The sequence below is a fragment of the Peromyscus maniculatus genome, chromosome 1 (assembly GCF_049852395.1).
Source record: "Peromyscus maniculatus bairdii isolate BWxNUB_F1_BW_parent chromosome 1, HU_Pman_BW_mat_3.1, whole genome shotgun sequence".
Lineage (NCBI taxonomy): Eukaryota > Metazoa > Chordata > Mammalia > Rodentia > Cricetidae > Peromyscus > Peromyscus maniculatus.
Window position 1 is genome coordinate 153697041 of NC_134852.1, and position 14434 is coordinate 153711474.

The 14434-nt window shown below is 32.6% G+C and overlaps 1 protein-coding gene and 1 long non-coding RNA gene across 3 annotated transcripts in view; one reads left to right on the forward strand and one right to left on the reverse strand.

The window, feature by feature from the left end:
* Positions 1-14434, forward strand: part of Kcnq1 (potassium voltage-gated channel subfamily Q member 1) — a 330113-nt gene that overhangs the window by 133333 nt on the left and 182346 nt on the right. The gene's annotated exons all lie outside the window — the stretch shown is intronic.
* LOC143269684 (uncharacterized) overlaps positions 2957-14434 on the reverse strand; it is a 62679-nt gene continuing 51201 nt past the window's right edge. The window contains exons 3-5 of the long non-coding RNA XR_013046262.1: positions 13802-14332; positions 5855-13677; positions 2957-5670 (exon numbers count right to left, since the gene is read on the reverse strand). This is a non-coding gene — a long non-coding RNA (uncharacterized LOC143269684). The remainder of the gene's footprint in view (positions 5671-5854; positions 13678-13801; positions 14333-14434) is intronic.

The following is a 14434-nucleotide window of genomic DNA, read 5'->3' on the forward strand; positions in this document are numbered from 1 at the left end:
CCTTGACTTTGGGACCCTTATCCAGAAAATTACTGTCTTTGCTTAAGATCATGCAGTGTTCCCGCATGTTTTCTAGTGGCATCAGATTTCCATGTTTTATAATTTTTTTTTATTTTTTAAGAATTTTTAAAATTTATTTTATAATTTAACATATCAGCCCTTGTTCTCTCCCCTCCTGCCCCCCTGCTTTCCTCCCAGCCCACCCCCAATTTATCACTGATCCATTTTAAGTTGATTTTTATACAAGATGAAACAGAAATAAAGTTTCAGTGTTCTGCATTCTAATATCCATTTTTCCCAGAGAGGTCTACTATTCTGTAATGTACACTATTTGGCACCTTGATCAAGGAAGTTTGTTGCTGATATTTAGATGTTTTTCATGGTGTACACATTTCCATTGGTCTGCATCTGAAAGTATGTAAATCACCATACTTTTCTGGTTCCTACAACTTTGTAATATATCTTGAAGTTGGGTGTTGCCTCTAGCTTTATTCTTTTTGTTTTATTGGTTATTTGAACTGTTTTCTGGAGCCATTACTGTCCTGGAACTTGCTCTATAGACCAGGCTGGCCTGCCCCAGCCTCTAGAATACTGGGATTAAAGGGGTGCTCCACCATGCCCAGCTCTGCTTTTTGTAATTATGTGAAGTATGTCATTTGCACTTAGACGAGATTCTACTGAATCTGTACATTGGATTTATGGGTGTTTAAACAATGTTAATTCTCTTAAGATATAACTTTTGTGTCTTCAATTTAAAAACTTTACATTTATACTGTGTATGAGTATGTGGCTTTGGGTGTGCGTGTGCACAGAAGTAAAAAAAATTCGCTAAGAGTTCTCTCTTTTGATCATTTGGTTCTAAGAATCAAACTCAGGTCATCAGACTCAATGACACTTAGTACCCACTGAACTACTTCATTGGACCTTCCTTTTCTTTATCGATATTTGTTTCTGAACATATTTGATATGTTTCTTAGGAAATTTTTGAAAATGATTATGAAGTAACTTATGATGGACTAGCTAACTCCTTGTAGTGTACAAGAGCTATTTAATTTGTAGGATGATTTCTTAATTCTGGATTTTACTTATCAGCTCTAAATGTATTCTGATATAAAACTGAAGGATTCTATACACAAAATCATATAATTTGCAAACAGAAACTATTTGACTTCCTACCTTCCTATTTTTATATATTTTCTTTCTTTTCTCTTACTTGATCACTTTAGTTGAAACTCCTAGTCCTGTCCTAATAAAGAGCATTGAGTATCTTGTTTCTGATCTTAGATGAGCTTTCAGTTTTTCCTCACTTTGTATGATATTAGGATGTTTCCCATATAAAGACATTGTTAGGATAAAATAGAATCATAATTTGTTCTGGGTTTTGTCACATATATTCAATTTTATCATAGGTTTGTTTTTTAAATCTGTTGAGATAAACATATGGCTTCTGATGTATTATTTTTATCAATTTGCATAAATTGAACTATCCTTGATTCCCCAAGAGGAACTGACTTGACTAAGATGAATGATCTTTTTGATGTGCTGTTGAATTACATTTGTGTGTAATTTGGTGAGACTTTATTCATCAACAATATTGGTCTAGGTTTCTTTGTTGTTGTTACCTGGCTTTAGAAATAGAGCAATATTTATATTACAGAATCAGTTTCAAAGAGTTTCTTTGCTTTTAATTCACTGTATTGGTTTCAGAGGAATTGAATTTGGTTCTCTTAAGCGTTTGGTAAAATTCAGCAGTGAAACTATCCAATTCTGGGATTTCTTTTTTGGTAGACTTTAGTACTGATATATATGTTTTACAAGTGCTCATAATCTAAACTAGCAGGACATATATGATCAACAATTTATATTTCCTCTATACAATTTGTTAGCATATAATTTTTCATAATATAAATTATTATTTGTATTTATGTAATATGTTGTAATGTTTCCTTTATCTAATTTTATTTGAGCCTCATTTGTTTCTTGGTTTGTCTAGCTAATGGTTTGCAGTGTTTTCTTTTCAAAAACAGAGTTCTTACTTTCATATCTTTTTTCTTTTTTTTTTTATTTGTTTTGAGACAGGGTTTCTCTGTGTAGTTTTGTGGCTTTCCTGGAACTCACTTTGTAGACCAGGCTGGCCTCAAACTCACAGAGATCCTCCTGCCTCTGCCTCCTGAGTGCTGGGATTAAAGGCATGTACCACCACCACCCGGCTCATATCTTTTTTCATGTTTCCACTCTGATCTTTTCCTTTCTTCTAACTAGTGGTCTGATTTGTTGTTTTCTAAATTCTAGAGATATAACATTAGATTAGTTGAAATGCTTTGGTAGGTACTAAACACTATAAAGTTCTTTTTTATTGCTAATTTTTGTGGTAGTTAAGTTTTAGTATAGTTGAATTTCCAATTCTTTTTGTTTCAAGAAAAAATAATCTATCTTTGATTTGTGGGCCACTTGTTCAAGTGTGTTATTTAGTCTCTGTATTTATATAAACGGTAAAATTCCTTGTGATTCCCTATGGTTGTGTTCTTTTGCCATTGCTAAAGATACCAAACATGTTTTGATGATTTTGGAAAGACTTGTTTTTTTCATTAAATGTTTGTTTGCTTTTGCACAGATAGTGCAAGAATCAAACCCAGGTCTCTGCCACTAACCCGCTGTATCCTCAAATGAAGACTTGTTTTGAGGCCTAATATACACTATGTTCAAGAAACAGTTCCATACACTGATGAAAAGAATGTGTCTTCTACAACTGCTCAATGGGAAATTGTTTATGAAATCCATTCGATCTATACACTTTTCGATTTTTCTGTTCTTTGAGGGGGAGTGATCTGGATAACATATTGACAAAGTGAGGTGCCGACATCTGTTACTATGATTGTATTGGAAACCACCTTGGCTTTTGACTGATGCTGTCCATTTTATGAAACAAATGCTTCAACACTGAGTAAATACTTCAGTTGTCAAGAAGTCTATTTTGCGAAGTAATGTTGCATTTGCTTGTTCTGGATTTCCATTTTTCCCAGAATACCATTTTACATCTTTTTTTTTTTTTGGTAGATATCATGCTTGTTTGTTTGCTTGAGACAAGGTCTATTTATGTTGTCCTAGCTGTCCTGGAACTTGTTACATAGACCAGACTGACTGGCCTCAAATTCACAGAGCTCATCCTGTTTTGATCTCCCGAGTGGTAGGGTTAAAAGTGTGTGCCACCATGGCCAGTTTGTTGTTGGATTTTTTAAAAAATATATATTTACCTGGCCTTTTGAATCGAAAATTTAGAGTATTGTACATTCAAGGTTATTTTGTTATTCTTTAGTTTATTTTTCTATTCATTTATCTTTGTTCCTTGAAAATTTAATCAATAAATGCTTTCTTTCCTATTTATTTCTTGCATGTCTATTCTAGTAAGATTGAGTATTGGGTGCTTTTATTAAGGTAGTTGTCTCTTCTGGATGCAACTCTCCTAAACATCTTTTGTAATGCTTGGTCTAGTGCTCAGGAAATACTCTCAATGTTTGCTTGTCTTGAACCTTGTTTCACCTTCATTTCTAAGAGTACCCTTGAACTTACTGATTGAAAGTTGCTTTATTTCTCGACTTAGTACCTCTCATTTCATCCCCTCATGGCTGGTAGAATTTCATCTTTGAAATATGCTATAGTCCAAGATACTCTAAATGTGAATTGTCTCTTTTCTTAAAGATTTTTTTTCATAGTCTGATTGTAATGCATCTTGGTGAAGTGATATATATACATCTTGATGATGTATATATATTCCCTAAAATTAGGGAAATTTTCTATTATTTTTTCCAACTGGTTTTTTTTTTTGTAATTTCCTCTACACTTTGAATATTCTAAAAACGGTCTTTTTTCTCGTTTCTTGGTTTTGGTTGCAGTAAAATGCCTCTAAAGTCAAACATACAGGACTATGGAATTTGTGACTCCTATAATGATCGAGATTTAGATAGTATCTTATTTCTCATGGTGAATCGTGTATATTGCATCACAGAGAGATGATATTCTTTCCTAAGCAAGTATTCATGTTGTCTAAGTGGGCTTCAATTTTTGTGAAGTCTAGGAAACTTGTCAGAAACTAGTAGTCAAGCATCCAAATGGTTTCTGAGACTTTTTACAACAAAATAAATCTCCCTCTGAGTTGTGGAACTATGGTGACAGATATTACAGTATTTTGTTTCTATGTTTGTAATCCCAGGTTGTGAGGACGTGTATCGATTACTTTTACTTATATATTCAGAAGTGGGATTGGTAGATCACATTGAAACTCTAATGTATGTAGAGGCTTGCTTCTACAAGGGATGTGTACTACATTAGATTGTGGTGAAATTATGCAAGGATTATTTGTTCAAATTTTCATTACCTATTGATACTGGTTTGTAATAATGTACAAGTATGTAGTAATTATTTGTGTATGAAATAGTATGTAATTGTTAGGTATTCTATAATATTTTACTATAATAGTGTAGATGTGTTGTTGCAGGGGTCACAGTGTGTGTGGTGTCTGTGCAGGTCAGAGAACCACATTGTGAAGTCAGTTCTCTTTTCACTTTCCCCTGGGTTTTGGGGACAAATAGATTGTCACACTTGCATCACTGGGCAGCAAGCATGTTTACCTGATGCGCCACCTCACTGGTCCTGTTATTTTGAGTTTTGATGTGCATTTACTTAATTATTGATGCTCACATCATTTTTATGTGCATATTTGCCATTTGTATTTAGTCAGGTAAGTTCTCAAAGCCCTTTGCATATTTTTTATTTTTTAATGTAGGACATTCTATCTCTGCATAACAGGCATTAATCATTTATTAGATATGCAACTTGCAACCTCACTTTGTGGTTGACTTTCTACAGTTAATAGTATTTTGATGCTGAAACTTTAAAAATGCTCATAAAGTTTGTCAGGCTATGTTTAAGTCTTAGACTAACTTTGTGTTAATTTTTGTATATGGTTTTAGTAAGGGTCCCAAATTGTCTCTTTCACATGAGGATATCCATTTTTACCAGGATCATGTATTGTAGAGACAGTTTGTTCCTTGTTAATTGGTCTGGGCAACACTGTCATCTAAACCAAGGATCATTGTGAGTTCTCTCTATTATATTCCCATTGGTCTATATGACTATCTTTATACTAGTACCACACAATTTTGACAATAGTGACACTGTAAAAAACTTTGAAATCAGTATGAGTCCCTCGCCATTGTGTTTCATTTCACTAATGTGTTGGCACCTAAATGTTCCTTATGTTAGGATGGGTTTTATATTTTTGTAAGAATTCTTGGGATGTTTATTATGGTTGAATTGGATGTGTAAACTGTACTAATATACTGTCTTCAAATCTGTGAATGGTGACTATTTTCACTTTTGTCTTTAGCAATCATTTGTAGTCTAATTGTGTGTCTTTGTCCATCTTAGTTAATTTAATTGTTGAATACTTCAAACTTTTTTATACTTTGAGGTTTTGATAGTTGTTTTAAGCTATAATTTAAAATATAAGAATTTGCAACTCACATTCTATGGAATTTTGTTATGATTATAAATATTTTATTACAATGAAACTAGTTTATCAGTTAATTCACATAGTTTTTACATTCATCAGGCTCTAGATATACATTATTAAAAACTAGTTTCAAAATGCTAAACTTATTCATCTTAAAACTGTAAGTTGAGGCCGGGCGGTGGTGGCGCACGCCTTTAATCCCAGCACTCGGGAGGCAGAGGCAGGCGGATCTCTGTGAGTTCGAGGCCAGCCTGGGCTACCAAGTGAGTTCCAGGAAAGGCGCAAAGCTACATAGAGAAACCCTGTCTCGAAAAACCAAAAAAAAACAAAAAAACAAAAAACTGTAAGTTGAATCCCTTAAGCCAATATTTTCCATAAGCCCAAAGCCTGAATTGGTAACCAATCTTATACTCAGGTTTTATAGTACATTTTAGATTACTCATAATAAGTGAGATCATGAAGTACTTGATTCTTATTTCAAACAGGATGACCTGAATTCATCCATATTGTCACAAATTTACTTCGTTTTCAAGATTGAACATTTTATCCATTAATCTATTGTTGATATACTTCTATCTTAATATGACTGTTGATAAATGTTAAAATAAAATCAAAATACAGGTATATCGAGATCCTGCTTTCATTTTATTCATATATTTACCCTGCACTGAAATTGGCTAAAACATTTGTCAGTTACATTTTTTAATTTAAAAGGCACAAAGCTACACAGAGAAACCCTGTCTCAAATATATAGAGAAGGGGTTTGGTCCTTTTTTGTTGGGAAGACTGAACTAAGGTAAAGAGCAATGGACGAGCTATCTTATTCACCCTAAATTTTCAATCTTTTGTTGTTAAATTCAGTTGTACTTTTCCTTAAAAGCCAATGAACTTATTTAATCATTACATTAGTGTGCTTTTTGGGTGAAAGAAATGCCAGAAGTCACAGCTACTTGTAATTTGACTGGGCCCACAAGATATAAGGTGCTTCTATTTTATTTTGGATAATGGGTGTGCCATGTTACATTCAACCAAAATGCATATTCAGATTTTATTTCTTCTAAATCCTCAATTAGACTTTTGACTTTTTGATAATTTAAAAAAAAAGTTTGAGGTATTATGTCATGGCCATTTGGACCTGCATGCCCCAGGTAATGGCAATGAACACTTCCTGTATACTTGTTAATAATTTGTACATGTACACAGGCAAAGTGTTCCTATCCTTTGTCGATTTCTGATTTAGATGATTTTTACTATTATTTGCTATTGAATTATGTTACTTTATAATTTGGATATTAATGCATTATTAATTATATTGTTTATAAACATTTTATTCCCTTACATAGGTTATCTTTTTTTATTTTCTATTTTTCCCACCAAACTTGTAATAGACAATTTGCTTTTATTTCAGTGTTTTTGATATGTTTCAAAAAATAAATAAGAACAATATTAGAATGTAGTCTTATTGTAGAAGTTTTAGTTTAGATTTAAATCTTTAACCTATTCTCAGTTAGATTTATGATGTACCATATGTATTCAATTTCACTTTTTGAAACGTATCTTGTTTTTTGATGGCTGTTATATTGTGTATTCTTGGATCCTCTGAAAAAAGTAAAGTGACCCTGTATATGTCAATGTGAGGCTCTGCATTGTTTACCATTAATCTGTGTCTCTATAATGAGTAAAATAGTTTAATCAAGAAGTGTGATGGTTCTAATTATTTTCTTCTCATGAATGCTTCACCTGTCCAAGTTCCTTTGTGATTGCATATAATTTTTACAATTTCCTCTAAGGAAAGCATAAAACTAGAATAGGGACTATTTTGAATCTGTGCACTGCTTTGGACTGTATAAGCATGATACTAATCTTCCTTTGATCCACAAATAGGCAACATGGCTACATTTATTCCAGTTATTTTCAATTTTTGTTACCTATATTTTAGTTTCCAGTATATAGATCATTCTTCCTTGGTTAAACTTATTCCTATATATCAAAAGTCCAGTCTTTTGTTACCTATACCTTTGAAGATTAATATATTCATGAAATCAATACCATATAACATTTCCTAGAATTTCATTCAAATTTTATATACATTTATGCCTTTGATCCATTTTAATTTTATATACTGTAAATTAAAGTTTCTACATTGATTCTTCTAAATCTTAATACTGTTTTCCTATTACTATTTGTTAAAACAACAGACCTTTGTCTGATAAATGGTCATGCTACCCTTGTCCAAATTCACTAGATATATTCAAGGTTTCATTTCTGATCTAGGGCACTATTTTCAGTGACCTTTTCTTAATTACCCTTTTGGGTAGTTCACTGTGAATATACAGAAATGTAGATAATTCTAATGTGGTTTTGTATTTAGAACTTTAACTTGCAGACTTTAATAATTTCTGGAGAAATAACTATTTTTCTGTACAATCATATTTACAAATAGATACCTTACTATTTTCGATTTGATTTGGATATCTCATTCCCCCTCCCCAATTTCTCTGGCTAAGACTCACATTATCTTGAATACATTTGGTTAATAGTAGACAACACTTGAAGTCAGTTCTCTTCTTCTACTGTATTAAGTCCCAAGGATTCAATTTGGGTAATCAGGCTTATCAGCAAGTGCCTTTTACATTCAAGCCATAACATCTGCTCTATGTGAATCATTTTCTTATTTTTGTTCAATAATTTAGTTTCTCATTATATATGTGTTAAGTTTTTTGTAAGTTTCTCAAAATATAGGCTTAAGACATTTCTTCTGAACCTAATTTGTGAAAAATTTTACCACAGAAAACCGTTACATTTCTCAATGTACTTCCTAAACCTGTTAAGATAATCACAATTTTATTCTTCATAGTGTTAATATGGTGTATCTCATTTGTTGAATGCATGTTATAACATGCTTGTATACTAAGAGTAAATCTGAGGTGGGAACTTCTTAATGTGCTATTGGATCAGTTTACTGGATTGTTATTGAGTTGGGCATTTTCTGGAAGTGAAATTCATTTAGAACTATTCTATATTCAATTATTAAAGAGTTTGAAAGTAATTAATTTCTAGTCTTTCATTTATACTTGCTTTGCAATTATTTTCCTTTTACCATGTCTGGATCATTTTTTTCATTCCAGTTCCATGAGGTGTAAACTTAGGTTAAGTAATTTTCCCTTCTTTGTAAGTAGGTACCTAATACCAATTAATTTTCTTTGTCTTGTTGTATTCTATTAGTTTGGATATACTGTTCCTCTTTTTATGTGACAATACTAATTTCCTTTTTCATTTCTTTGACCTATCATTTGTTCAGGAGCCTCCTCAATTGATCTTCACATTTATTTACTCTATTTATGCATTTATACATGCCACAGCGTAAATGATATCAAAGGACGATTTACACGAATTGGTTGTCTCCTTTTACTGTAGGTCACAGAGATCAAATAAACTCAGACTATCAAGCTCATCAGCAAATGCCTCTATCACTGAGCTGCATTGTTGACTTAACATTTTTAATTTGCATGTAATATTCCTTTTCAGTTTTCCTCCTATGGTTTATTAGTAGTTTCATAGCAATGTGTTTATAAAAGATACTTGGAATTTCAGTCTATTAAAATATGTTGCTTTGTACCTAAAATACAATTTGTGGAGCGAGCTATTTGTACACATGCAGTAAAATATACTGCTGTGAAATGCACCAGTATACCAAAGGCATAGTTCAAGTCCAAATGATTCTCTAGTACCTATACAGATAATCTACTGCTTAAAGTGGAATACTGAATGATTTTCTTTTCAGATGTTTATAATAATATTCAAATATGACAGATGTATTTGTAAATGTTAGATCCCTCCATTTAATGTATTCACTTATAATGTAGTGACTATCTCTTCATAGTTTTTGTCACTCCTTTGTTTTCTATGAATAATGTAATATATTATTCATGGCTATTCTTGGTCATTAAAGCTAAAATGAGGTTTGAGAGGTGTGGTTGTGTGTGTGTGTGTGTGTGTGTGTGTGTGTGTGTGTGTGTGTGTGTGTGTGTGTCTTAATCTCTATACTTAACCAGTGAAATTTCATACTTTGTTTTCTGTTCTTTCCTGAACTACAAAGTTTTGCCATGAAATACATTGATAGTATATAGGTCTTATGATGAACCTCTTGCTCTCAAAATTCTCTAATCTTTAAAATCTTAATGTGTAATCTCCACATTATTCTATTGAACCTGAATATAGACCTTTCAGCCTCATATACCAAATGCCCATATTGTTCCTGAGTCTGAAAGTTTTCAGCAACTATGCATGACACGGACTAGCTAATCATTCTTCATTGACAGGGTTTTGATAGAGAAGGGACCAGGATATCAGAAGATAAAGACGATAGAAGATGGAGAAGAAAATTTGGAATAGGGAGATCTTTTGTCCTTTCATTAGGGCCTCTAAAAAACCCTTTGAGCAGTTGAACTCTCAACAACTTATCTCCTTTTCTTTCTCTGTTTCTTCTAACTAATCCATATAATAGGGAATTCTGAATGTTAATGATCATGATTGTATTCCATAAATCCTATGTCTTTACATTTTCATTTTTTCTTTTCAAATGACCTCTTTTCAAGTTCAACATTTCCAGTTCTAATTGAACAATCTGGTTTTGAGATATTACCTTATAATTTCCCCTTCATTGATTCTTCAGCGCCAGAATTCATTTGGCTTTGATTTTTGTATCTTCAATGAAATCCACTTTGTTCACGTGTTATTTTTCAGATTGTACTCTCTGTTCTCTTGTAGTTGACTATTCTCACTCATTTTAAATGGTTAGGAAATTAATATGCCTGTTCTGAAGGGATTGGTTATTGGGGAACTATTGAATTTCTTTGATTATGCCCTTGATTTTTTATGCACATTATATACATGCATGTAAATTGCATGCATAAGTGTGTGTTCTAATTCAGAGGACAACCTCCATTTTCCTCATAAGGAATGTCATCAACCTCCATTGAGATAAGGTCTCTCCCTGGCTCACCAAATAGGCCAGACTGAAAAACCAATAAACTCCTTGGATTCTCCTATCACCCTTGCACTAGGACTGTAAACATATTATCAATATACCTGACATTTTCACATGCGTTCTGGGGCTCAACCTCAGATGCTCATGCCTTAAAGGCAAGTTCTTTACCAACTGAGATGTCTCCCAAGCTTTGTTTTCTAGTATTCCTGATTAAATTGAGCCAGTGTACTCTTTGACAAATTAGGCATGCATGCATTGGATTTATAGCCTGATTTCAATATGCTAAGACCTACTGGTTTGTGCAAGAATCAAGACTTGGTTGGATGCAGCGGTTTCTACGGTTGCAAGGGCAAACCAATATAGTCTCCTTCCAGCTTTATCTATTAAGAACATCAAAAAAAATTACAAGGTTACTCAGCCACCTAAGCTGTGTAAACTCTGGTGCTGCCATAAATCAAACTATTTAAACAGGAATTTTAGATATCATTTTTGATGTATAGAAACAAAACTTGTGTACTGACATTCTTTTGCACTGCTACATTGCTGAACTTACTATAAACAATTTTGTGAAGAATTTTGCTTCTTCTACATGAGATGTTTACTTCCTTTACAAATTGCACGTCTTGTATTTGTCTAATTTGATCCAGCTAGACCATTCAGCATTATATTGAATAAAAGTAGCAAAAGTTGACATGTTTTGTTCCTAATATCAAAGAAAAATGTATTAGTACTTTACTGCAAGGTTTTTTAGGCCTGTATTATGTTAGGGAAGCTTCGTTCTGTTCTTCTAGTTTGTTCACTGATGTCTGTGATCCATTTTCACGTAATTTTTATTGAATGCAAAGTCTGTATCTAGATTCACACACTTTCCATGTGGCTATCCATTTGCCACCATTTATTGATAAGACTGTACTTCCTCCATTGTCTTATTTTTGTTCTTGTTAGAGATTAATTGAGTGATCTTAGAAAGTTCTATTTTGACATACTATTTTCTTTTCCTTTCATCTTACCTATTCTTTTATGAGTAACACACTTTCTGGATCCCTGAAGCTTGACAGTGATGCATTGAAATGGATACTGCTGGTCCTTTTTAAATTACCTATTAGGTTGCATATTCTCTTTTCCTCCATAGAAACCTTAAGGTCCATCTGGCTATATTGATAAAATATATTCATATTTTGCTTCACGTTGCATTTAATGTAGAGACCAGCATGGGTTGGACATCTGGAAATATTGAATTTCTCTACCCATCTATGTGGATAAATTTTCTTGATTTAATTGGATTTATACTTTTGCTTGGAAATGTATTAAAAGTATTTTATCTAAACATTTGATTTAGTGGTACCAGTGTAATAATGTACTTTGTTCCAAATTCCACTAACTTTTGGCATATAGGAAAATGATTGAGATTTATATATTATTTTGTCCTGCAACCTTGGTGTGGGTTTTTTGTTTTCTTATTTTTTCTTGATAAGGTTTCTCTGTGTAGTTTTTGGTGCCTGTCCTGGATCTCGCTCTGTAGACCAGGCTGGCCTTGAACTCACAGATCCTCCTGGCTCTACCTCCAGAATGCTGGGTTTAAAGGCATGCACCACCGCTACCTAGTGGCTATGGTCACTTCTTTCTTGCAGGAATTTTGTGTGGTGTGTGTGTGTGTGGTTCTTTTATGTTTTCTATACCATGCCACCTAAAACAAAATTTTATCTTTTCACAAAATTATGTATTCCATTTATTTTGATCCGTTATTTAAATTGAAAGAATTTTGAGTGGGGGACCATCCTTACCTTTTTCTACTATTATATTACATTTGGTGTACATTTTTGATAAATATTATTTATGAAATTAATGGTTGTCTTGTAGTGTTAATTTTCTGATTTTTTTAAAATCTGGAGGTGGCAAAGAATTTTGTGTCAGATGCACTTTGTGTCCAGTGATAAAATCATGTAACTTCTTTTTGCTTCTTGTGACTATTTACCTAACATTTTAATGTTCCAGAGGTTTTTGTTTTTGATCATGAATTGGTAATGAACTGTCAGATGCATGTTTGTGTCTAGTGATATATTCATGTAGCTTCTTGTTGCTTCTGTTGATCACTTACCTGAGATTTTAATGTTCTAGAGCTTTGTTTGGTCTTTGTTTTTAATCATGAATTGGCAAAGAATTTTGTCAGATGCATTTCTGTGTTTGGTGATATAATCATGCAACTTTTTTGTTTCTTGTGTCTTGTGATCACTTTCCTGAGTTTTAAATGTTTCAGAGTTGTTGGTTTTGTTTTGTTTATCGTGAGTTGGTAAATAATTGTCAGATGCATTTTTGTGTCTAGTGATATAATCATGTAGCTTCTTTTTGCTTTTTGTGATCACTTACCTGAAATTTTAATGTTCCAAAGGTTTGAATTTTGTTTTGTTTTTATCATGAATTGATAAGAATTTTGTCTGATACATTCCTGTGTCTAGTGATATAATCATGTAACTTCTCTGTTTTGCTTCTTGTGCCTTGTGATCACTTACCTGAGTTTTAAATATTTCAGAGTTGTTGGTTTTGTTTTGTATATCATCAGTTGGTAAAGAATTGTCAGATGCATTTTTTGAGTTCAGTGATATAATCATGTAGCTTTTTTTTTTTTTGCTTCTTGTGATTACTTACCTGAGATTTTTGTTACAGAGGTTTTTGTTTTTGATCATGAATTGGTAAAGTTTTGTCAGACACATTTCTCTGTCCAGTGATATGATGATGTAACTTCTCTTTCTTGCTTCTTGTGTTTTGTAATCACTTACCTGCATTTGTAATGTTCCTGAGTTGTTAGTTTTGTTTTCGTGTTTGTTCATGAGTTGGTAAAGAATTGTCAGATGCATATTTGTATCCAGTAATATCATGTAGCTTCTTTTTGCTTCTTGTGATCACTTACCTGAGATTTTAATGTTCCAGAGGTTTTTGTTTTTGATCACTAATTGGTAAAGTTTTTTGTCAGACACATTTCTCTGTCCAGTGATATGATTATGTAACTTCTTTTTTGCTTCTTGTGTTTTCTGATCACTTACCTGCATTTGTAATGTTCCTGAGTTGTTGATTTTGTTTTTGTGTTTGATCATGAGTTGGTAAAGAATTGTCAGATGCATTTTTGTATCCAGTAATATAATCAAGTAGCTTCTTTTTGCTTCTTGTGATCACTTACCTGAGATTTTAAAGTTCCAGAGGTTTTTGTTTTTGATCATGAATTGGTAAAGTTTTTTGTCATATTTCTCTGTCCAGTGATATGATCATGTAACTTCTCTTTCTTGCTTCTTGTGATCAGTTACCTGAGATTTTAATGTTCCAGAGGTTTTTGTTTTTGATCATGAATTGGTAAAGTTTTGTCAGACACATTTCTCTGTCCAGTGATAGGATTATGTAACTTCTCTTTCTTGCTTCTTGTGTTTTGTAATCACTTACCTGCATTTGTAATGTTCCTGAGTTGTTAGTTTTGTTTTCGTGTTTGTTCATGAGTTGGTAAAGAATTGTCAGATGCATATTTGTATCCAGTAATATCATGTAGCTTCTTTTTGCTTCTTGTGATCACTTACCTGAGATTTTAATGTTCCAGAGGTTTTTGTTTTTGATCATGAATTGGTAAAGTTTTTTGTCAGACACATTTCTCTGTCCAGTGATATGATTATGTAACTTCTTTTTTGCTTCTTGTGTTTTCTGATCACTTACCTGCATTTGTAATGTTCCTGAGTTGTTGATTTTGTTTTTGTGTTTGATCATGAGTTGGTAAAGAATTGTCAGATGCATTTTTGTATCCAGTAATATAATCAAGTAGCTTCTTTTTGCTTCTTGTGATCACTTACCTGAGATTTTAATGTTCCAGAGGTTTTTGTTTTTGATCATGAATTGGTAAAGTTTTTTGTCACATTTCTCTGTCCAGTGATATGATCATGTAACTTCTCTTT